Source organism: Triticum urartu, chromosome 1A (genome assembly GCF_056163025.1).
Source record: "Triticum urartu cultivar PI428250 chromosome 1A, HENAU_Tu73, whole genome shotgun sequence".
Lineage (NCBI taxonomy): Eukaryota > Viridiplantae > Streptophyta > Magnoliopsida > Poales > Poaceae > Triticum > Triticum urartu.
In genome coordinates, this window is record NC_141873.1 from 46499490 (window position 1) to 46522881 (window position 23392).

The following is a 23392-nucleotide window of genomic DNA, read 5'->3' on the forward strand; positions in this document are numbered from 1 at the left end:
TTAAGTTGAATCGTTTCCGTTCTCATGTCTCAACGCAAACAGTTCATCCGAGTGAACCGCATGTCGTATACCGCACACACCTTTGATCTGGCTAACCGTTTCTTTTGTGTTGCCTAATCACAAACAGTTCATCCGAGTGAACTGTATGTTGTGTATCGCACACGCCTCCATCTGGCTGCCCATTTCTTTTGTTCCTCCTCATTGCAAATAGTTCATTGAACTGAATCGTATGCCCTTCATCGCACACGCAACTAAAACCTAAACTATGTTTGATGCATCCGTCATCGCAAACATTTTACACATTTCTAACGGTTTTCATATAGCACCGTTTGCGATTATGGCATCGCACACAGTTTCTCGAAGGGTTTCTGATCGTAGTGTCGCGTTAGCAGCATCCTGCAGTAGTGCTTGTTTGAGAGAGACCATCTTCATCCTATGCCTCCCACGGATTGATAAATCTTAGGTCATCCACTTGAGGGAAATTTGTTGTTGTCCTACAAAACTCTACGTTTGGAGGCCCAACAGAGTCTACAGGAAATAAAAGTTGCATAGTAGACATCACCGGTCCACGTGGCCGCATCCATAGGACGAGTGACGGAAACCTACGAGCCTGATGACTGCGGCTATGGCACGTCCAAGCCCATCTGGCGGTGTCCGTCCTAGGCCGCTTTGGGCGCCCCATGATGCTCTACAGAGAAGACTCTAGAAGCCTTGACATTCGAGAAAAGGACTGTATCCGTGTAGGACTCCTCTCTACCGACGTGGCCGACTAGGACTCTTGTAATCCTAGGCTTCCGGTATCTTATATAAGACGTGGCTGGGCTAGTCGATAGAACAAAACTATAGACAGACATTGAAAACTCTCAGTACCTTGTACTATTGATACACTCCAATGCAATAAAGCACAAGCATGATATAGCTAGGGTTTTATCTTCTCTTGAGACCCTGAATCTGGGTAAATACCGTGTCCTTGTTACCATCATGCCACATAGCCTAGCTTAGGTACCCGACCGAGGGATCTGCCAAACTTAGCTCCGACACCATCATGGAGCTCAGCCACCAACCCTAGGTTAGGAGGCGCTACCTTCGAACCCATAGTCGAAGGAGCCACCGGCCGGGCGTAAGCCTTCGGCGGCGTCAGCGGTGACCCCCACGATGGAAATTGAGGAAATGCCAGAGGGAAATGCAACGCACATGGCAACGCCATTCCTGCACGCCAAGAAATTGTAACATAGTCCATTGATAGAGATTGTGGGTTTATGCATGTTAAACTCTTCGTTTTGACTTTATCGATAATTTTCACCACCTTTCATTGCCTCAAATTATTAGGTGATAATAGCATAAGAAAAGTTGAATGACATGGCATGTACTTTAGGCGGTTGGATGCTATTGGAGACCTAAGGTGGGGCATTTTCGAGCAGCTGATTTCAGATCTGTGATTGCCAAGGTGATTGCTGTCTGAAATGAAATCTTTGAAAGGTGTATTTTTACTTTCTATTTCTAATATGTCATATGAAGTGAGCTATAGGCCCTGCGAGCATATGTCTCTGTTATGACCAAGGTTTGGCCATGCGAGGGAACATTGTATACGCACTACAACTTGTTTGAAGATTAGACACCATGGGCAATGTAAACCTTTAAGCTTGGAATATGAACGTAAAATTGAGTGTAGAATTAGATGCTTGTACAAATTGTGTTAGATCTCCAAAACACATGCTTCATTATCGTATTGTAACCGAAATCTTCCTTCTGGTTAATTAATGACAGTACAACTTTCATCAAATTACATTATTCTATATGCAGTTTGCGGATTATATATGTGCACCCTTGTTATAAGTTAATCAATTGACAAATAATGGACGGCAAAGACCTACTCTTTGAGCATGAATTCGCTTGACTAAACGCCGGTTTACTAGGACCTAGTGATGTGTCAAGTGCCGTAGGAATGAGACGGTTATCTACTTATGACCGTCATCTTTTGTTTCTTATAGTGACGGAGAGAAGTTCTGGAATTGCATTTTGTATTGAAAGTTGGTATTAATCTTAATTTAGTTTACAGAAAAGTAGTTAAGATGCATTTGATTCTTGTAGATCGGTGCCCAAAATAAACATTTTGCGTTACTTAGGATTTTTTTAAACCGGCGGAGAGCTGTGGAATTCTCGAATACACATATGAACTCGGTTCATGTATACCCACCTCTATGACTAGAGAAGTACTACCTCGTTCCAAAATAAGTGTTGTGGTTTTAGTTCAAATTTGAGTACGTACTTGAAAACATTTAACTGCCATGATTTCACAATATTCGTTGTCTTCTCCTACTTTCATATTGTAGTGTTTGAACTGCAAGTGTTTCTTTCCATCCTTAATATATACATTAATTAGCAACTAAAAAAGTTCCTGCAAAAAAACTAGCAACTAAAAAAGGCATTAACTAGCTAATTTCCCCGCATACCATACATTTGATAGGTAATATTGGATATACATTCATATATGGGCATATAAATGGCAGATAATTAATGGATTCTTATCTTACTACAATCTAGATGGAAGCCTTTAAATCATGTCACTAATGATCGTATATCGGTATATGGGTAAGTATATGTACTGCTATATACTATATCTCGAGGCTCATATATCAAGTGTATACCTGTGACCCGCAAAAAAAATGTGTATACCTGTGAATGTTTGACATTCTGAATTTGAATAATTAGATCCCAATTAATGTACGCTAAAAAATGGAACATTTTTATGTTATTGCAATTTCAGGTAACGTTAAGCTTGGATCAGGCATTGGGTTCTGATGCCAAGCTGCCTATAAATACAGGAGGGTTAACCTCGTTGTGATCACCCAATCATCGTTCTTTCCTGATCCATCAACCCAGAAGGCAACCTAGCTAGACTAGCTCTCTGAGTTAGAAACTCCGGCGGCCGGCGACCACCGTGCAAAGATATTCCACGGCTAGCTAGCTCGTGGGTCCCCTCATCCTGGTAAGCAACTAAACATATATTCTCTCCGTTCACAAATATAGGATGTTTTGAGTATTTCAATATAGACTACATACGAAATGAGTGAACAAAGACAGTAAAATGCGTCTATATACATTTGAATCAGAAAAAAAAAACATCTTATATTTGTGAACGGACGGAGTATACAAGAAAATTACTGTAGCTTTTTTAAGCTAGCATTTAGGGGTCACTTGTGCTCGTCCTGAATCCTCTCATCATATGCTTGTGATTTTTTTATATTCTAGATCCAGTTTGTGATTTTGTTTTAGAGAACAAACAATTAAACATTGTTACCCGCAAAAAAAATTAACCATGGTTTAATTTTTATCCTATGTACGTATAACTGAAGCGAGCAAACATCATCATCTGGTGATCAACATCCGATTAAAACATGGAGTTCGAAATTTTAAGCTAAGATCATGCATGTGAACTCAGGCTGGTTGATTTTAGATCTGCTCATCTACATGTTATCATATGATAGAATGGTATTCGCGAAGTGCTGAAAAAATTATGTTTTTTGTTGTAGATCTAGATCTACTGGCTTGCTACTAACAAACCTTTTTTGTTCATGATTATTTAGTGTAGAACAAGTTGAGAAATAAGGATGTACGGTCATCTATTATTTGATGATTAGTTATATTAGTCACATTTTTGAAAAAAAAAATGTCTCATTGTGATAGTGTATTCAAAATTATCATGGCACAATTTGTACTACTTCGTGTTAGACCTTATTAGAACTCATATATTTGGTGAATTCGGACTTGAATATGTATATATTCAACTTATGTACAGTTGGATGGGTGTCGTAGGTACTACAAACCATTACACATTGTGTATGTGATGGTGCGGCATCCCACACATCTTGCCAAGCTTGCTCCATCGTAGACGATATATCAGTCATTCCTTTTATCTTAGCAATGTTCTTGGAGTTGTTTAGCGCATGGTTTACTTGCACATCAAATTACTTTGTGCTTCTGTTCACCTATATTAATCTAATTTATTGTTTGTGTATGCCAATTTACAAGGTTGTACATATGTATATATGTATTTCCCCTATATGTATAGAGAGAAGTCTGTCACTGTAAATTGCCAACCTTGCGTGATTAGAATTGCCATCAAAAAACGTCAGGACTGGAGAGCCACGCACCTGATTGCGTGGCACTTATCATTTTGTTAAATTAACTATGCATGCACGTTCTTCTCTAAGTGAATAACAGTAACCATGGGTTGCCTCGTATTGTTCCATGAGCAGCTGCTGATCAATGGAGTGCAAGGGCGTGAATACCCAGTCCCCCAAGCCCAAGGTTGTTTTCGTGCTTGGAGCCACGGCCACCGGAAAGTCCAAGCTCGCCATCTCCCTCGCCAAGCGCTTCGGCGGCGAGGTCATCAACTCCGACAAGATCCAGGTGTACGACGGCGTGCCCATACTCACCAACAAGGTCACCGAGGAGGAGAGCGCCGGCGTGCCGCACCACCTCCTCGGCGGCGTGCACCCCGACGCCGACTTCACCGCCGAGGACTTCCGCCGCGAGGCCGAGGCCGCCATCTCCCGCGTCCTCTCCACGGGCCGCCTCCCCGTCGTCGCCGGCGGCTCCAACACCTACATCGAGGCGCTGGTGGAGGCCGACGGCGCCGCGTTCCGCGGCGCCCACGACTGCCTCTTCCTCTGGCTCGACGCCGCGCCGGGGATGATGGAGTGGTACACCGGCCTGCGCGTCGACGACATGCTGCGGCGCGGCCTGGTGGACGAGACGCGCGCCGCCTTCGAGGAGGGCGCCGACTACACCCGCGGCGTGCGTCGCGCCATCGGCCTCCCCGAGATGCACGACTACCTGCGCGCGGAGCGGGAGGGCGCCGTCGGCGAGGCCGAGATGGCGGCCATGCTCGAGCGCGCCGTGCGCGAGATCAAGGCCAACACGTTCGGCCTCGTCCTCCAGCAGGCGGCCAAGATCCGCCGCCTCAGCACGCTCGAAGGCTGGGACGTCCGCCGCGTCGACGCCACTGCCGTCTTTGCGGCCATGGCCGAGGGCTTGGGCGGCCACAAGGAGGTCTGGGAGTCGACCGTGTGGAAACCGTGCCAAGAGATGGTGCGCCTTTTCCTCGGTGTGGGAACCCCTACTTTCCATTCTGCATCTGTCACCCTGCCAACTGATCTGGAGGTGGATGAGGCCATGGCTGGGCTTCCCCTCCGTGGTGTCCCTGTTATCCCCGCTCCTGCAGTCGGCGACGATCATGGCAGTGTCATCCTGCTGACCCCGCCAGCACTGCAGGGGCTTGTGAATGGAGGATCCTTAAACAACGGTGCTGCTGCCGTTGTACTCAATGGCACCGACGTCGTCGTGGACAAGGAACCTGCCTGTGGTGCCGGCCACAGTGACGAGCATCATGGAAGCTATGCCGGTATTGCTGAGGCTGCTCCGGCTTAATTGCCGGCTTTGGCACATTCCATGGTGCTTGGACTACTCCGCTCGTGCTTTAGACGTACTCCACACTGTTGCATGCAAGCATGGAAGATAGTGATACAAGTCTCGTGAGCTTATTAAGCTATTTTTACTGTTTAATTTAAGGTTTATCTCTTATATATTTTCCGAATAATTATGAAACATCCCATGACTATGATGATTGTTGAATTTAAAGACATTTGTGTTGTTATTATTATATATATGTTCAATTTATTTATTTGTAATTCGCCAGAAACTATATTTGGGCACCGTTGATCTATACTTTGAGTGCGCCTTTTTCTTCTGGTTTGTTCTCTGTGCTTTTTTGGGTTTGATTTTAATTGGTTTTATCGACTGGCCCCGGTTTTGACAATTTCGATTGCTTATTGGGTGCGGGCCCATTATATGTGCAACCCAGCCTTCCTATGTCTTTTTTAAAAGTTTTTATGCGTTTTAGCATATTTTTCCTTTTCTTTATCAGTCGGTTTTATTTTTTCTTTTGTGGGCATTTTTAGTATATTGTCTAAGTTAACTTTACACACAAATACTATGTAATATGTGTCAGAATGTTACTGTACATGTGGATTGCACTAGCCTTTTTCATCAGTTCGGACATTTGGTTGCGTTGGCTATTGCGTGAAGCTTAACATGGTATCAGAGCTAAAGTCTTGAGTTCAAGTCCTGGTTTTCGTAATTTATTAAAAAAATTGCTGGTAGCCCCCCCTTGCATCCACGTAAAGGCCTCTTGAGTCATACGTGAGTTTCGCGCGCCGCCGCTTTCTTCCGGTTGCACGTGTTGACTTGTCTCTCCCATCACACGTGACAGAGGGTGTTACAGTACATGTGGATTGCACTAGCCTTTTCCATCAGTTCGGACTTTTGGTTGCGTTGGCTAGTGCATGAAGCTTAACACAAAATTGCACTATTATATGGTTATTTTTTGTATATTTTAAAAAATACAATTATCGTGCAAATTGTTTGCAAGTTTCAATTTTTTGCACTTCATTTCTTCTTAAAAGGAAATACCAGTTCCACTAACTAATTCGACTTTAGAAAACTTTATTATTTATTTTTTTAGTTTTATTCATTTTCATTATTCTTCAAGGGTAATACCAATAACACTAATTCATTCATTCTTATGAATATTTTTTTCTGTGAAAATTCCACTTTTATATTTTTATTGTTTAATATTTTAAAAAGTGCAAATTTTTGTGTATTTTGTGCAAATTTTATCATTGTTTTTTTAATAAATATTTTTCTTCTTAAAGCATAATACCAATGCCACTGATTCATTCTTTCTTAGAAATCTTCATTATTTTGAGTTTGCTTTAGTTTTCATTTCATTTTCTTTCTCCTTTAAGAGTAACAAAACCGCCACAAATTCATTGCTTATTAGGAAACCTTATTCGCAAAAAATTCACTATTTTAGATTATAATTTTCTTTCCATTGTATCTCTTCTTAAAGGGTATACCAATGCCATATGGTTCATTCTTCCTTAGGAAACTTTAATATTTTGGTTTCTTTAACTTTTTATTTTATTTTCTTCTTTAAGTGTGATATCAATGGAGTGTTTATTTAGTTTATATTTTATTTTGTTTCTTCTTAAATGGTAATATAAATGCCACTATTTTATTACTCCTTAGGAAACTTCTATTTTGTAAAAATATATTATATGCTTATACTTGCATATTATAAAATGCATAATTCATGTGCAAATTGGGTGCAGATTTTATCATTAGTTATTTATTTATTTTTCTTCTTAAAGGGTAGTATTGAAGGATATGCCCTAGAGGCAATAATAAAGTTGTTGTTTATATTTCCTTATATCATGATAAATGTTTATTATTTATGCTAGAATTGTATTAACCAGAAACTTAGTACATGTGTGAATACATAGACAAATAAAGTGTCACTAGTTTGCCTCTACTTGACTAGCTCGTTGAATCAATGATGGTTATGTTTCCTAACCATCGACATGAGTTGTCATTTGATTAACGGGATCACATCATTAGAGAATGATGTGATTGACTTGGCCCATCCGTTAGCTTAGACGATGATCGTTTAGTTTGTTGCTATTGCTTTCTCCATAACTTATACATGTTCCTATGACTATGAGATCATGCAACTCCCAAATACCGGAGGAACACTTTGTGTGCTACCAAACGTCACAACGTAACTGGGTGATTATAAAGGTGTTCTACAGGTGTCTCCAATGGTGTTTGTTGAGTTGGCATAGATCGAGATTAGGATTTGTCACTCCGAGTATCGAAGAGATATCTCTGGGCCCTCTCGGTAATGCACATCACTATAAGCCTTGCAAGCATTGTGACTAATGAGTTAGTTGCGGGATGATGCATTACGGAACGAGTAAAGAGACTTGCCAGTAACGAGATTGAACTAGGTATTGAGATACCGACGATCGAATCTCGGGCAAGTAACATACCGATGACAAAGGGAACAACATATGTTGTTATGCGGTTTGACCGATAAAGATCTTCATAGAATATGTAGGAACCAATATGAGCATCCAGGTTCCGCTATTGGTTATTGACCGGAAGTGAGTCTCGTTCATGTGTACATATTTCTCGAACCCATAGGGTCCGCATGCTTAACGTTCGATGACGATCGGTATTATGAGTTTATGTGTTTTGATGAATCAAAGGTTGTTCGGAGTCCTTGATGTGATCACGGGCATGACGAGGAGTCTCGAAATGGTCGAGACATAAAGATCGATATATTGGAAGCCTATGTTTGGACATCGGAATGGTTCCGAGTGGTTCGGGCATTTTTCCGGAGTACCGGGAGGTTACCGGAACCCTCCAGGAGAAGTTATGGGCCTTATGGGCCATAAGAAGGAAGCACACCAGCCCAGAAGGGGCTGATGTGCCCCCCTTGGGCAGGAGGCCGAATTGGAATAGGTTTGGGGGGCGGCCCCTTTCCTTCTCTCCTACTCCTCCTTCCCTTCCTCTCCTACTCCAACTAGGGAAGGGAGGATCCTACTCCCGATGGGAGTAGGACTCCCCTAGGGCGTGCCATAGAGAGGGCCGGCCCCTCCCCTCCTCCACTCCTTTATATACGGGGGAGGCGGGCTTACGGTCTACGAGGGTACGTAGACGAAACTCTCCCCTCTCGTTGTTATGCATCACCATGATCTTGCGTGTGTGTAGGAATTTTTTTTTAAATTACTGTGTTCCCCAACAGTGGCATCTGAGCCACGTCTATGCGTAGATGTTATATGCACGAGTAGAACACAAAGGAGCTGTGGGCGTGGGTATATACATATTACTTGCCATCACTAGTTGATTCTTGATTCAGCGGTATTGTTGGATGAAGCGGCTCAGACCGACATTACCCGTACGCTTACGCGAGACTGGTTCTACCGACGTGCTTCGCACACAGGTGGCTAGTGGGTGTTTGTTTCTCCAACTTTAGTTGAATCGGATTCAATGAACATGGTTCTTTCTGAAGATCAAAAAGCAATCACTATATCACGTTGTGGTTTTTGATGCGTAGAACGGTTCTTGCTTAGCCCGTAGCAGCCATGTAAAACTTGCAACAACAAAGTAGAGGACGTCTAACTTGTTTTTGCAGGGCTTGTTGTGATGTGATATGGTCAAGACGTGATGAGACATAAGTTTTTGTATGAGATGATCATTGATGGCCCACAAGTGTAGGGGATCTATCGTAGCCTTTTTGATAAGTAAGAGTGTCGAACCCAACGAGGAGCAGCAGGAAATGATAGGCAGTTTTCAGTAAGGTATTCTCTGCAAGCACTGAAATTATCGGTAACGGATAGTTTTGTGATAAGGTAATTTGTAACGGGTAACAAGTAATATAAGTAAATAAGGTGCAGCAAGATGGCCCAATCATTTTTGTAGCAAAGGACAAGCCTGGACAAACTCTTATATAAAGGAAAGCGCTCCCGAGGACACATGGGAATTATCGTCAAGCTAGTTTTCATCACGCTCGTATGATTCGTGTTCGGTATTTTGATAATTTGATATGTGGGTGGACCGGTGCTTGGGTACTGCCCTTACTTGGACAAGCATCCCACTTATGATTAACCCCTATTGCAAGGATCCGCAACTACAACAGAAGTATTAAGGTAAACCTAACCATAGCATGAGACATATGGATCCAAATCAGCCCTTACGAAGCAACGCATAAACTAGGGTTTAAGCTTCTATCACTCTAACAACCCATCATCTACTTATTACTTCCCAATGCCTCCCTCTAGTCCCAAACAGTGGTGAAGTGTCATGTAGTCGACATTCACATGACACCACTAGAGGGATGAAAACATACATCTCATCAAAATATCGAACGAAAACCAAATTCACATGACTACTTATAGCAAGACTTCTCCCATGTCCTCAGGAACAAATGTAACTACTTACAAATCATATTCATGCACTAGTAGAAAAAGGGCCTGTTGTCCCGGTTCGTAAGGGCCTTTTGTCCCGTCCTGAACCGGGACTAAAGGGTCGGTACTAATGCCCTGTCCCTTTAGTCCCGGTTGAACCGGGACAGATGGGCCTCCACGTGGCCTGTGCGCGGAGCCCAGGCAGGACGGCCTTTGGTCCCGTTTGGTGGCACCAACCGGGACCAATAGGCATCCACGCGTCAGCATTTCTGTGGCTGGGGTTTTTGTTTTTTTTGAAGGGGGGTTGGGGGTTTTGGGGGGTTAATTTAGGTGTTTCATATATTGTGTTAGCTAGCTATAATTAATAGAGAGAAGTGTCCTCTCTTATGTCCGTGCTTGGTCGACGCTACGTACTATACATACGTATAGAGAGGACTAGACACGCTAGCTAGCTAGTAAGCAAACGAAGGAAACATAAGATCGTCATGAACATATATGCATACAGAGAGAAGTGATATCGACCACCTCTCCTTCTCCGAGAGATTGGTCGAACAACAAGTTCTCGTATATTTATCCGACACTACCGGCTACATATATACAATAATTATCTCTTACAAATATAATCTCCTAATATACGGACTCATGGTCCACATAGTATTCTCCGTCTTCAGCGATCACATGGTCAAGAAAGAATGCCGCCAATTCCTCTTGAATTGCTCGCATGCGAGCTGGTGCTAGGAGTTCATCCCGCTTCCGAAACATCTAATTTGAAGAAGGGGGTCAATACATATATATATATATATGAATGAATGAAACTCAACACAAATGATGGTAATAAAATAAAATTGTGAATGTTGTTATTTATGCACTTCATATTGTTCATCAGAGTAGCCCCGCTCACAGGTCATGTGGCGGATGGACTCGCAAATGTAGTATCCACAGAAATTATTCCCTTGTTCCTTCCACAACCACTTTACAAGAAATAGAGGTTAATCAAACTGATAAGCAAGAATGCCAAATGGTATTGATGAAACTAGCGCTTGAATCAATAGGAGATGCGCGGAACATGCTACTATAGTACTTACTTTCGGGTGTCTAAATTGCAGCTTCTTCGGGAGTCCCGGAGCTTTTTTGGTGAATTTTTTCCAAACCCTGCTAGACAAAGAAAACAATTACTTGATATATCAGGAAATGAACAAAGTTGCTGATGTGGTGGATAATGATCGATTTAACTTACTTCTCGAGCATTTGAGTCATGTCCGCATAGTCCTGGGGATCTTTTCGTCTTGAGTCTAAGACGGTTACTAGTCCATGCTCAAGCTTAATCTCTAGGAGAATATAGTGGAAACTGCACACGCATGCATAACTCATCAATTACATTACTATAACCTTGACTAATATATAAGGGAAACCGAATACGGACAAGACAGCAACACTCACTTGAAGTTGTAAGGAAAGAGTATTATATCTTTGTTTTCATTTATTACCAACGATCATAGCAAGTTGGCCTCGGTATCTGCAGGATGAAATTTAACCTCAGTTTCATCTATGAGATATGTGTTAATGAACCCAATATCACCGACTTGTCTTTTCTTCAATTCGGCGATCTTCAATCTGCATAATATAGTGAGGATAATTATAAATACATGCAATGAAAGAGTTGAGCTATATAGAGAGACTTAATGACAGAAGTAGTACTACTTACAGAGAGTAGCAGGTGACTGTTGCTTTATCGAGGGCCAGTTGATTGAAAAACTGAAAGAACTCCTCAAATGGAACAGGCAACAAATCAATTCCAACGAGGTCATGCTCCTTTTTAACTCTCACATACAAAGTACTCCTCCCCCCAGACTCTCTGCAGATTTTCAAGTATCAATCATGCAATCTTCACATCATCGTTGATAGAGATCTTTCATCTTTGACGAGAGGCTTCCCATACTCGTATCTTTGTATCTGCACCTCCATGAAATCATAATGTACATCGTCGGGCAGGTAATCTCCAAGATTGCTATAACCGGGCACCATCCTCGGATCATTAGCGACGATGTCGCTAGGCACCTTGAGCGGGGGGGCACGATTGCTTCGCTTGTTCGCCGAGCTGTGCAATTTGTTTCCCATCTCGTCGTTCTTTCAGCCTTTGATCACTGACAGTACTTTCCAATCGCTCCGCTTCGACAAATTCCTTTCCAATAATGCGCTCATAGTTTCCTTTCGGCGGAGACTTGGGTGGTTTTGTCAGGGCAGCCAGAGTGCGCTTCGCTTTCACCGGATCTACCTTCTCCTCCGGAGATGGATGTTTCTTTGCTTTCACCCCTTCAAAGAAGTTCCTCACTTCTTCTCGCGCGATCTTGGCATTCTCCTCCGGGGTCCTCTCGTATGGTAACTTCTCTGGAGTCTTCAGAGAAGGACCGAATCTATATGTCCTCCCACCTCTAGCTGTACTGCTAGACGCCGGCAGAGCAGACGGAGCGGTTGTCTTCTTTACTTGCTTACAAGGCGGAGGAGAAGGACTACGACGCGCCGGAGCAGCCGGAGCGGCGGCAGGTATCTTCCGCCCTTGCTGACGAGGCGAAGAAGGAGGAGGCTGGCTGCTCGGGCGCGCCGGCGCAGGCGGAGAAGGAGGCGGAGTGCCGCCACGCGCCGGAGAAGGAGCCGGCCGAGTGCCCTGATCGTCACTCGCCGGAGGAGGAGGCGGTGGAGGAGGCGGAGTGCCCTGACTCGCCGGAGGAGGAGGAGGAGGCGGAGGCGTCCAGTTCGGAAGGTTGATGAGCTCCTTCCGCCATAGGCATGGAGTCTTTAGAGCAGAACCCAGCGTAGTCTCCCCTTCACCGGTAGGGTGGTCAAGCTGGAGGTCCTCAAATCCCTCTGGTATTTCATCCACCATCACCCTAGCATATCCTTCTGGAATTGGCCGGCAGTGAAAAGTTGCGCCGGTTTCAGTAGGATAAACAGAGCCAACAGCCGCCTTGACCTTCAAATTCATCCATTGCGTCATAAGGTGGCAATTTTGAGACTCCGTGATAGCATCCACGGGATAGCTGGTAGGAGCCGTCAAGACATGCTCCGGCTGAAGCAGCTCGGTGGAAGCCACGCTGCTTCTCCGCTGAGAAGGCGGGGTAGCTTCGGGGGAAGCTTCGGCAGTTCATTTGCTGCGATTTGCTTCTCGTTCCTCTATCGCTTGTACCCTTGCTTGCAGCGCCTGCATTTGGGTCTGCTGCACTTTTTTCCTCCTCTCTTGGCATTTGTAACCGCCTGCGTCCGGAAACCCAACCTTCCACGGAATGGAGCCTGGCATGCCTCGTGTCCGTCCAGGGTGCTTAGGATTCCTGAGGGCCATTGTGAGCTCGTCGTTCTCTCTGTCTGGAAAGAACGTCCCTTGCTGCGCTGCTTCGGTATACTACTGAAGCTTCTTGACTGGTATGTCCATTTGATCGTTTGTCCAAATGCACTTCCCTGATACAGGGTCCAAGGTTTCGCCAGCCCCGAAGAACCAAGTCCGGCAACGGTTTGGCCAGTTAATTGTCTTTGGTTCGATCCCTTTATCAACCAGATCATTCTCAGTCTTGGCCCACTTAGGCCGAGCTATGAGGTAGCCACCTGACCCCGTGCGATGGTGATGCTTCTTCTTCGCAGCATTCTGCTTGTTTATCACCGACATCTTCTTACTCTTTTCCGATGTCTTGTGGGCCACAAATGCGGGCCAGTGATCTCTGATCTTCTCATATCTGCCCTTGAATTCTGATGTCTCTTTATTTTCGACAAACTTATTCAGCTCTTTCTTCCACCTCCTGAATAGTTCTGCCATCCTCTTAAGAGCAAAAGACTTGATTAATTGCTCTTTAACTGGCTTCTCCGGATCATCCTCTGGCGGTAGGGTGAAATTTAACTCCAGCTCAGTCCAAAGATCATTTTTCTGCATATCATTGACATAAGACACCTCAGGATCTTCTGTAGCCGGCTTTAACCATTGCTGGATGCTGATCGGGATCTTGTCCCTAACCAAAACCCCGCACTGAGCAACAAATGCGCTCTTTGTCCAGAGGGGTTCAATCGGTTGGCCGTCGCGCGCGATTGCTATGATCTCAAACTTTTCATCTGAGATCAACTTTTTCTTCGGGCCTCGTCTCTTTACCGAAGTTGTGCTCGATCTGGAGGGCTAGAAAAAAGAACAAAGACTTAATTAATATGTGTACATACCAAAACAATGAATGCATCAATTAGCTAGTCAGCAGAAGCTTAACTAATATATATACCTGGCCGGACTCGGTTCGGTCACCGGAGACGTCATCACGGTCTCCTTCTTGCACCGGCATTGGGTCACCGGAGCCGTCCTCACGGTCTCCTTCTTGCACCGGCATTAGGTCACCGGAGCCATCATAATCATAGCCAGCTGCTTCCAGACCATCGGTGTCGTTGAGAAACAACGAGCAGACGGCATCACTTCCTCGTGCGATTATATCCCCCAACAACTCTTCTTGTACTTCGTCTCGGGCGGTGTCCATAGTTTCTACAAATATTTACAACATGGCAATTATTATTCAAACATGACAGATGGATATATTAGTGGCAAACATACAACTAATATTAATTAGTGGCCTCGACGCTGCTTCTCTAGGGTTTGGGGTGGCCTCGACGCTGCTTCTCTAGGGTTTGGGGTGGCCTCGACAACGCTTCAAGGATAAAAAAAGAAGAGGAAGAAAAATAAAAGAGGAGAAGAAAGAATAGAGGAGTAAGAACTCCTCTATTCTTTCTTCTCCTCTTTTTTTCTTCTTCTTCCTCTTTTTTTTATCGGGAACGAGGGTCGTCGAGGGTCACCGAGCGGTAGAGGAAACCCTAAATAGCAAGTATCGTGGGTGTGAGATACATGTGGCCGTCGGTGTCGGACACTACATCCACGTCCCACAAGTGACGTGGGCGTCGAAGCCCGCGTCACTTGTGGGATGTGGATGTACTGTCCGACACCGACGGCCTCATGTATCTCACATCGACGATACTTGCTATTTAGGGTTTCCTCTACCGCTCGGCGACCCTGACCCTCGACGACCCTCATTCCCGATAAAATAAAGAGGAAGAAGAAGAAGAAGAAAAAGAGAAGAAGAAATCTTTCTTCTCCTCTTTTTTTCCTTCTTCTTTCTCTTTTTTTATCGGAAACGAGGGTCGTCGAGGGTCGCCGAACGGTAGAGGAAACCCTAAATAGCAAGTATCATGGGTGTGAGATACATGTGGCCGTCGGTGTCGGACAGTACATCCACGTCCCACAAGTGATGTGGGTGTCAGATGGAGGACGCCATCCCACCTCTCTCTCTCTCTCTCTGATGAGACTCATATTTCAGCATCTAGAGAACACTGGCATAGAAACAATCTCGGAGGGTGCTCTTGCCCTTTGGGGCATGAAGCCATGAACACCATGAAAACAAAGGGGGAAACTTATCCCACTTAGGTGGGAGGCCAAGGAAGAAGAAACATGGTCCCTCTCTCTTCCGTCTCCATCGCCTCCATCATTTAACCACCATCTCCATGGTGGTCCATAGATCATCCATAAACCTTTGTAATCCCCTACTTGAACATATTGTTTGATGCTATAAATTATTAACCAATGATTTATTGCACTACTATTATGCCTAAGCATATCCTTTTTGCCCTATGGTGATTGGTGAATTATTATGATTGATTTGAGTTGTATGTTATGATGTGTTGTTGTCCTTTGATGCTCATCATATAAGTGCACATACATGTGGATCACACTCTAGGGTTAGTAGTATATTGAGATAACTATGCATAGGGTGGTCGGAGTGATAGATATTACCGAGCCTCGGTATAGGAATTGATGCATATGGGATAAAGAGGAGCCATAAATCTTAATGCTATGGTTGGGTTTTACCTTAATAAATTCTTAGCAGATGTAAAAGCTTGATAAGGGTTTCAATCATATTATTCAATGGCTTTGTCATGCATATTAGCTTAGGCCTCTCTCTCACATATAAAATTACAACATATGATTATCGGTCTAGTATCTTACCGAATTTCCTAGGGACAATTTTGCAACACCTACCATCGCTATTCCTGACTCGCTATCTTTTACTTTTAGGGAAAAGTCAGTCTGTGCCACTGCCAAAGTTGCACATTCGAGTCTTGCCACTCAAATTTGCGTATTTCGGTCAGTGCCACCAGCGTGTGCAAAGAAATTAGCTGCATGCCCCTGGCGCCGTCTCCGTGAGTTACATTCTAATTGTCATCTCGTTTGAATCGTTTCCTCCTCTATAGGACCCACAACTTATCGAGTCAACAACACTGACGACCATACACATTTGACCATAGGCTCCTTCATGTGGCCTAGGATCGATGGGACGAGTCACGAGATGGGACGACACACCCGTAGTGCTCGACAATGGCACAACGTTGAACATTCTCCTGTTCACACGCCATGTCGGGCTGGCATTTAATTCCGCTGGTCAATTGTTGCTTCTCCCATGATGCCCCTCGATACGCCTATGTCCTATAACTATTGCCCTACTCCGATGTACGCCGCAATACTCACCTCCCACCCAACTGCTTGCCTTAGATCTCACTTAGTCTGCCATTTCATCGCCCACTACTAGGAAAAGGCCTACTAATGGCGCACCAGTTTTGCCTACTAATGGTGCATCACTGGTGCGCCATTAGTATCACGCCACTAGTATTTTTTACTAATGGCGCACCACTGGCTTTGGCACACTAGTATGCCTCCCAGGGGCCATATTTAACCATGTGCTTTGGCACACTAATGGCGCACTGCGGATGGATGCGCCATTAGTATACTTGGCATAGTAATGGCGCACTCTGTAGTGATGCGCCATTAGTATGAATATTAGGTTTATTTTTTTTACTTTTTTGATTTTTGCACATGTTACAAAATATATTATTTGACAGAATATAGACAGTAGCACACAGCAACAGCAGATTCATCGAATACAATAGAAGATTAGTCTCCGAATACAATTCATCATATTAGTCTCCGAATTCAAAAGACCGAACAAAGATAAAACATTACAAGCCTCGAGACCGCGAGTATCAAGTTTGTCGGAAGTAATACTAATCCTAACAAGTTCTACTAATCATCATCATACAACTTCTACTCGTTATTCATAACAAGTCATACGATCATCATCTTGATAGTCATCGAACCAACCCTACTTAATTGTTCTTAGCACATGATCATCAATATTAGGCAGGACCTAAATACCCTATTTAAGCTAAAATAGCATAAAACAATATAGACCCTGACTCTCCATTATGGAGAATGGAGAACATCCTGTCTCCAATTCTTGCGCTTCGCTTCCTTTTGCTTCCAAGAAGCTCCTTACGACTGTACATACATTTTTTCCATCCTTTCATTTTCATGTCTCCACTTCTTTTAGAAATCTCGTATGGACAGTTGAGATTCGTAGGACGACTTGGCTGTATGTTCAAAACATTAACACTACCTTTCTGATACATCATATGAGGCACACAATTCTCTGGGATTATCTGTTGAAAAACATAGTAATAACTTCATAGTTAGCAATGATGTACTAGTTTTAGAAGTATGCAAAAGATGCACGAATGTCGTAATAGTAAAAATCTTACCAGGGTATCTCCATGGTAGTTACCGTAGTTGAACACATGCACTAGTGGCACGTATTTACCATAATGTTGAGGAGTTTGATTGTGGATAATGTAATTCTCAATGTCAGTACAAAATCCGACCAGATGATTTTTCTCCTTGTAAGTTGTTAATTCGGAGCCATCGGTGTAGTGGGTTTTGTCTACTATCTCCCGCACATTCTTTGAATAATAAAAATAAGCTGTCAATGGAAATAAGCTGTCAACTATTTTGAAATAAACAATATAAATTAGCTAATAACTATGTTTGAGAAACTCACATAGCGGTAGAACTGGAGGCGTATCAACAAGGACCCAAATGTCCATATTGTCTTGGTTGATGTCAGGATTACCAAGATCCATGGTGATAAGCATACCCTCATCAAAACCATACATCTTGCAAAATGCTTCCCAATTTTTGCAACCAAAATGGGTTACGCTCTCAGAATTATATAGATTTACTTCAAAGTCCACATCGTGATGAGTCCTTAGGTGAATTTTCTTTGTTTCAGAAATTTCATGGTCTTCAAAATCCATCCTCTCCAAGACATAGCGTCTTGCATGGCATGGGATAAGCTATACTCGAATTGTAAAAGATGAAAATTTCACGTTGACATAGTTGAAGTCATGCTTAATTATGAAAATAACACTTGTCGTCGTTGTGTACCGTTTCAACTTCGAAGGTCTCCTCGAGCTTAATGCTGAAGCGTCGATCATCGTCCAGGTGAGGCATGTCGCACAGACCTCGATCGTCGTGGCACCAGTAGCACTTCGCCAGGAGACTTTCATCGTCCGATGATGATGACGACATATCCTACGTTCATAATTCAAAAGTACGTCATTTAGGGTTTGTCGACACCGAGGCATCCTAAAAGCTAAGCTTTTATCATTTAGGGTTTGTCGATGCTGAGGCACCCTAAAAGCCTAAGCTTTCATCATTTAGGTTCTTATCGACACCGAGGCACCCTAAAAGCCAAGGTTTTATCATTTAGGGTTTGTCGACGTCGAGGCACCCTAAAAGCCTAAGCTTTCATCATTTAGGTTTTGTCGACGCTGAGGCACCCTAAAAGCCTAAGCGTACATCATTTAGATTCTCATCGACACCGAGGCACCCTATAGAAGCGAAGTTAAGTTTTCATCATTTAGGGTTTATCGATGCTGAGGCACCCTAGGTTGGGCCTAATCACTTGGCACTAATCACTTGGCTCTATTGCCACCTATGTTGGGTTTATCATCTAGGGTTTATCGATGCTAACGAGAATTCTAAGTTGGGCCTAATCACTTGGCTCTATTGCCACCTATGGTTTAATGCAGCAAGAATGGCGGGGCAGTTGATCCTACTTAACTAAGTAGTAAGATACCCCGGCCAATGCATTAGTCGCAAGTACCCCATATGTCCTATTTTTAGCAAAGTCATGCTAAAATTCACGGAAAATTTCAGCATGACCTTTGCTGAAAATAGGACATATGGAGTACCCGAATTTGCCGGAACGGAAGTTAATCGACATTCCGGCAAACTCAAGGGCCTCTCGGGGTACCTGCAAATTCATCACGACACAATGGTCGGAGACAAAACCCAGCCACAGACCATATGGTCCTCTGCTTTCATATGGAAAAAAATCAGCTCAACTTATGTGAGCTTCCATTCCAGATATAATAGGTCACCAAACAAAAAATCATCCAGATATAATGGTACAGTAAAGAAACAGCTTAATCCATGCCTCAGCTTATGAACAGTCATTACTTCAAATATAGAAGAAGGAACAATTTATTTGTGACATAGTTACAAATGATGACAGAATAAAGCAACACCCTGCACTAGCCTAAAAACAAGTGAAGTTTCACCCATATAAGAACAACTTTATAAAATCAGAAAAGTTGCTAAATTTTTTGTATCCTTCATATACACTGGAGTACAATGCTTTATAATGTTCCATCATCATTACAGAAAATTGACAATTGTCCATAACAGTTAACTGAAATTTTTGCCTCATAGCTTGGGTGGTTTAAGTACTAGCAGACTTTGTAATGTGCAGTACAGGTGCAGTAACAGGCAATAAAACGGTTACTCCAACTTAACGAAAACAGAAAACAGAAAACTGGAGTACTCAACTTGGTACAGGCAACTTAATTTACTTGAATTCAGGGTACATGCAACTTAACGAAACCCCCAACTTGGTAGAACTAATATAGCCCCTTAAAAATTGATTATGATCAAGTTAGGTCTACTTAACGAAACCCTGAACTTGGTAGAACTAATATAGCGCCATATGCAACAATTGATTATGATTATTCAGGAGTATTTCACTCGAAGACAAGTGAAGCTGCAACATTGTACTCCAGTCAAATCAGGGTATAGTAAGCTTGAATTTCAGGATACAGTAAGTTTGAATTTCAAGATAAAACACAAATAAAGTTCAGTATAAATCATCACATGAGTCTTGCTTCAAAATGCGCATGCAAGATTCTATGTTCGCCTCTGTTTTCGAGTTGCTCGACTAGTTGCGACTAGTCGTCGAGTCGCACTGGCAGGGTCGACTCAGCCCGGCGACTGTCGAGCGACTAGTCTCGACTAGTCATGACTAGTCGTGTTTTCTGGGTTGAGCGACTCAATTTTTTGGGCCCCATCTGTCATATGTTTTTATTGTATCAAACCACCCCCTGGAAACCTAGATCGAACATGTTCCCCTCCCCTCGACCCAGCCCTCTCCTAGGCAGCCACCGCCGCCGCCCATGGTTGCTGGCTTGCTGCTGCTCCCCCGGTTGCTGTTGTTGCTGGTCTGCTCCTCCCCTCCTCCCCTGGTTGCTGCTACTAGTCCGCTCCTCCCCTCATCCCATGGTTGCTGCTGCTGTTGGTCTGCTCCTCCTCTCCTCCCCTGGTTGCTGCCCTCGACCTCCCCTGGTTGCTACTGTACAAATTTCTTACTAATTTGTTCCCTGGATAATTCCAATTCCTTGAGAACATGAATAAAATCAAAATTATCCAGAGGTATATCAACACCCATCATTGATGCTCTAAACATAATCTCCTTAGCTACTTAATTTCCCAACCCTAGCTACTTAATTCTCCAACCCCTTTTCTTGTCCAAAATTCTCCAACCCCTAACCCTAGAACACATCAAAAGGAAATCAAGAGGGGGAAGAGGGGGAAGCGGCTCGGGTGCTCACTGGGGAGGTCGAGGGCGACTCGGGGTAGCCGGAGCTAGTCGAGGCGGCGCGAGGGCGGGAGGACGTCGAGAGCGCGGGCGCGGGCAGAGGAGGGACGGCGAGGGAGGCGGCGCTCGGCTCGAGGAGGCGTGGGGGCGGTGACGGAGACGGAGGCGCGGGGGCGGCGGCGGCGTGGGGGCGGCGACGGAGACAGAGTCGCGGGGGCGGCGGCGTGGGTCGGGGCAGCGGGGGGAATTAGCTAGGGGGGCGAGGGAGAGGGATGAAGGGGATCTGGCGAGAGGGAGGGAATTAGCTAGGGGAAATCTTACTAATGGCGCACCTACGGTCGGTGCGCCATTACTAATCTTTTTTTACATAGCAATGGCGCACCAGGCAGAGGTGCGCCATTAGTAATCTTTTTTTACATAGCAATGGCGCACCAGGCAGAGGTGCGCCATTAGTAATCTTTTTTTATATATAGCAATGGCGCACCAGCCAGAGGTGCGCCATAAGTAATTTTTTTTGTTGCATGTAATAATTTTTTAGAAAATGAATATGAATATGAAACAGTAATATTTTTTTATAAAAAAAGTAATAATTGTTGTTTAACAATAATTGTAGTCTACACTTTTTTATTATTATTTTTTTTAAAATGAAGAGGGGAGAGGAGGCGCGGGTGGGATCGAGATCGAGATGGAGGGGGAATCGAGATCGAGATGGAGAGGGATTGAGATCGAGTGTCCTCATAAATATTCAATATTTTATCATATTGAATATGAAAAAATATCATCAAATTTGAAAAAATATTCATGAATTCAAAAAATGCCCATGAAATTTTAAAATATTCATGATATCAAAAAGTGCCCATGAAATTTTAAAAATATTCATGATATCAAAATATATACTAATGGCGCACTTCTACAGGATGCGCCATTAGTAGTTTAAACTAGTAATGGCGCACTATGAGGCGGTGCACCATTAGTAGTTTTGCAAAAAAAAGAATAAAAAAAATTCAATACTGGCGCACTCCCTGTCTGGTGCGCCATTACTAGTTAGAACTAGTAATGGCGCACTTCGGTAGGATGCGCTATTAGTATGTATGTAAAAAAAAAATTATCACTAGTGGTGCACCTGTTTTCTGGTGCGCCATTAGTGTCTTCCACACTAATGGCGCATCACCAACTGGTGCGCCATTAATATATAGTAGTGGCGCACTACTTCCCTGGTGTGCCATTAGTGTCAATCCTATCTATAGCCATTTTCCTAGTAGTGGCCCGTCCCTAGCCCGAGGAGGCCAGCTCGCACGAAGGAGGACCCCTCGACACCCCTTGCTGCCCCACAAATACAGATGAAACATTTTGTTTAGGGGATTAAGGGGTAGCTAGCAAACCCCTTACATGACCTTTTCCCTAAATATGACCCCCAGCCCCAAAACTCCCCCCATCTGCTCATTTTTAGTTCAACCGTGGGCAGTCTGAGTGAAAAGCCGCCTGTAGCCTCCCGCTTCCTCACAATCTCCCTACCCGACACCACTATCCTTATCCTCACCGCCAGCCGCCCCTTCCCCGATGACCGAAGGAATGGAAATGTCGTCCCCCGCCACACCCCTGGGCACCATCATCGGTGCCAAAGACCCACCAGCGGTCATGAACACAAATTCGACATGCATTACCACTGAAAGAACGACGACAAGGGAGGAACATCATCGACAGCACATCGTCGCCGATGGTCATCGGTAGTCGCTCCGCCGTCACAGCCGTGCCATCCTTGCCTAAGCCGTCCGGCAAAAAGGACCGTCGGCCGTAGGCTAAGGCGGTTGGCAACACGGCGGTGGCGGCGATAAAGATAAAGAGGCTGTTTGGTTTGCGCCTATATCTGCCTTGCCAATCACGGGCTTGCCAAATAATTGGCACAGGATTTGGGCGCCCATGCCTTGCCAAAAAGTTGGCTACGAATTGAACTAAGGCTGCTGTGAGGGTGCGGGCGCATCAATTTTTTGGTCTCCATCCAAATGAGCGCCCAAGTTGGGTCAACGGCTAAAATTTTGGCATGGCGTCCAAGGCACTGATCCAAACAGCCCCAAAGAAGACCGCGGCCACCCTGACGCTTCCCCCTCGACCTACTGTGGTGTTGGGGAGTACTAAGCGGCGTCCTGCGGCCGCACCGTCACCCCTCTCACCTCCGTCGGCCGGGGACGAGGTGGATTCGGCCGATACCACGAGCACACACTTGGGCTCGATGACATTGCGATGTCGATGCCATGTACTCAAACGAGAGAAGCCGAGGCGGTGAACTGAGATCGAGGAGGTCGAGGAGAGTGAGTAACCAAGAGGAAGAGTAGGGCGGAGAAGTGCAAGATGGAGGAGGACAAGGCTTTTGTGCGGAGCTTGGGCCAACATCTTTCTTGTTGTCACACGTTCAAATTGTCTATGTGCTGTGTTGAAATGTGATCAACGAGACGAGGGACCCGACAAGACGAGGCGCCGAATATGCCGCACAGGATGGTGACCGCCGGGGCCGGGGCCGGGGACGGCGGACGGAGTGTGGCCAGCACGTCGACACGCTGGGCCATCGCCCCGCAGATGCGGGCGTGAGACGGCCATGCGAACCCGTGTGCGTGCCCACCACCCGCCAGGAATCCGCCGTGTCCCCACTGACGAGAGAACGGACCCCCTCCGTCGCCAGCGATCCGCCGCGGCGTCGATAAGGGGAGCGGATAGCGCGCGGGCGCCGCAGCCAATCAGCGGCCGGAGGCCAGCACGCGCCCCTCATCCCCTCCCGGATTCTCTTCCACGGCTTAACCCAACCCCCAC

At 44.7% G+C, this 23392-nt stretch overlaps 1 pseudogene across 1 annotated transcript; it reads left to right on the forward strand.

Annotated features, from left to right (window-relative positions):
• The first annotated feature begins 2865 nt into the window (after positions 1-2865).
• Positions 2866-5609, forward strand: LOC125550584 (adenylate isopentenyltransferase 5, chloroplastic pseudogene; annotated as a pseudogene). Its single transcript, XR_015599760.1, has 2 exons — positions 2866-2989; positions 4260-5609. The product of XR_015599760.1 is annotated as an adenylate isopentenyltransferase 5, chloroplastic pseudogene (transcript).
• Positions 5610-23392: the final 17783 nt, after the last annotated feature.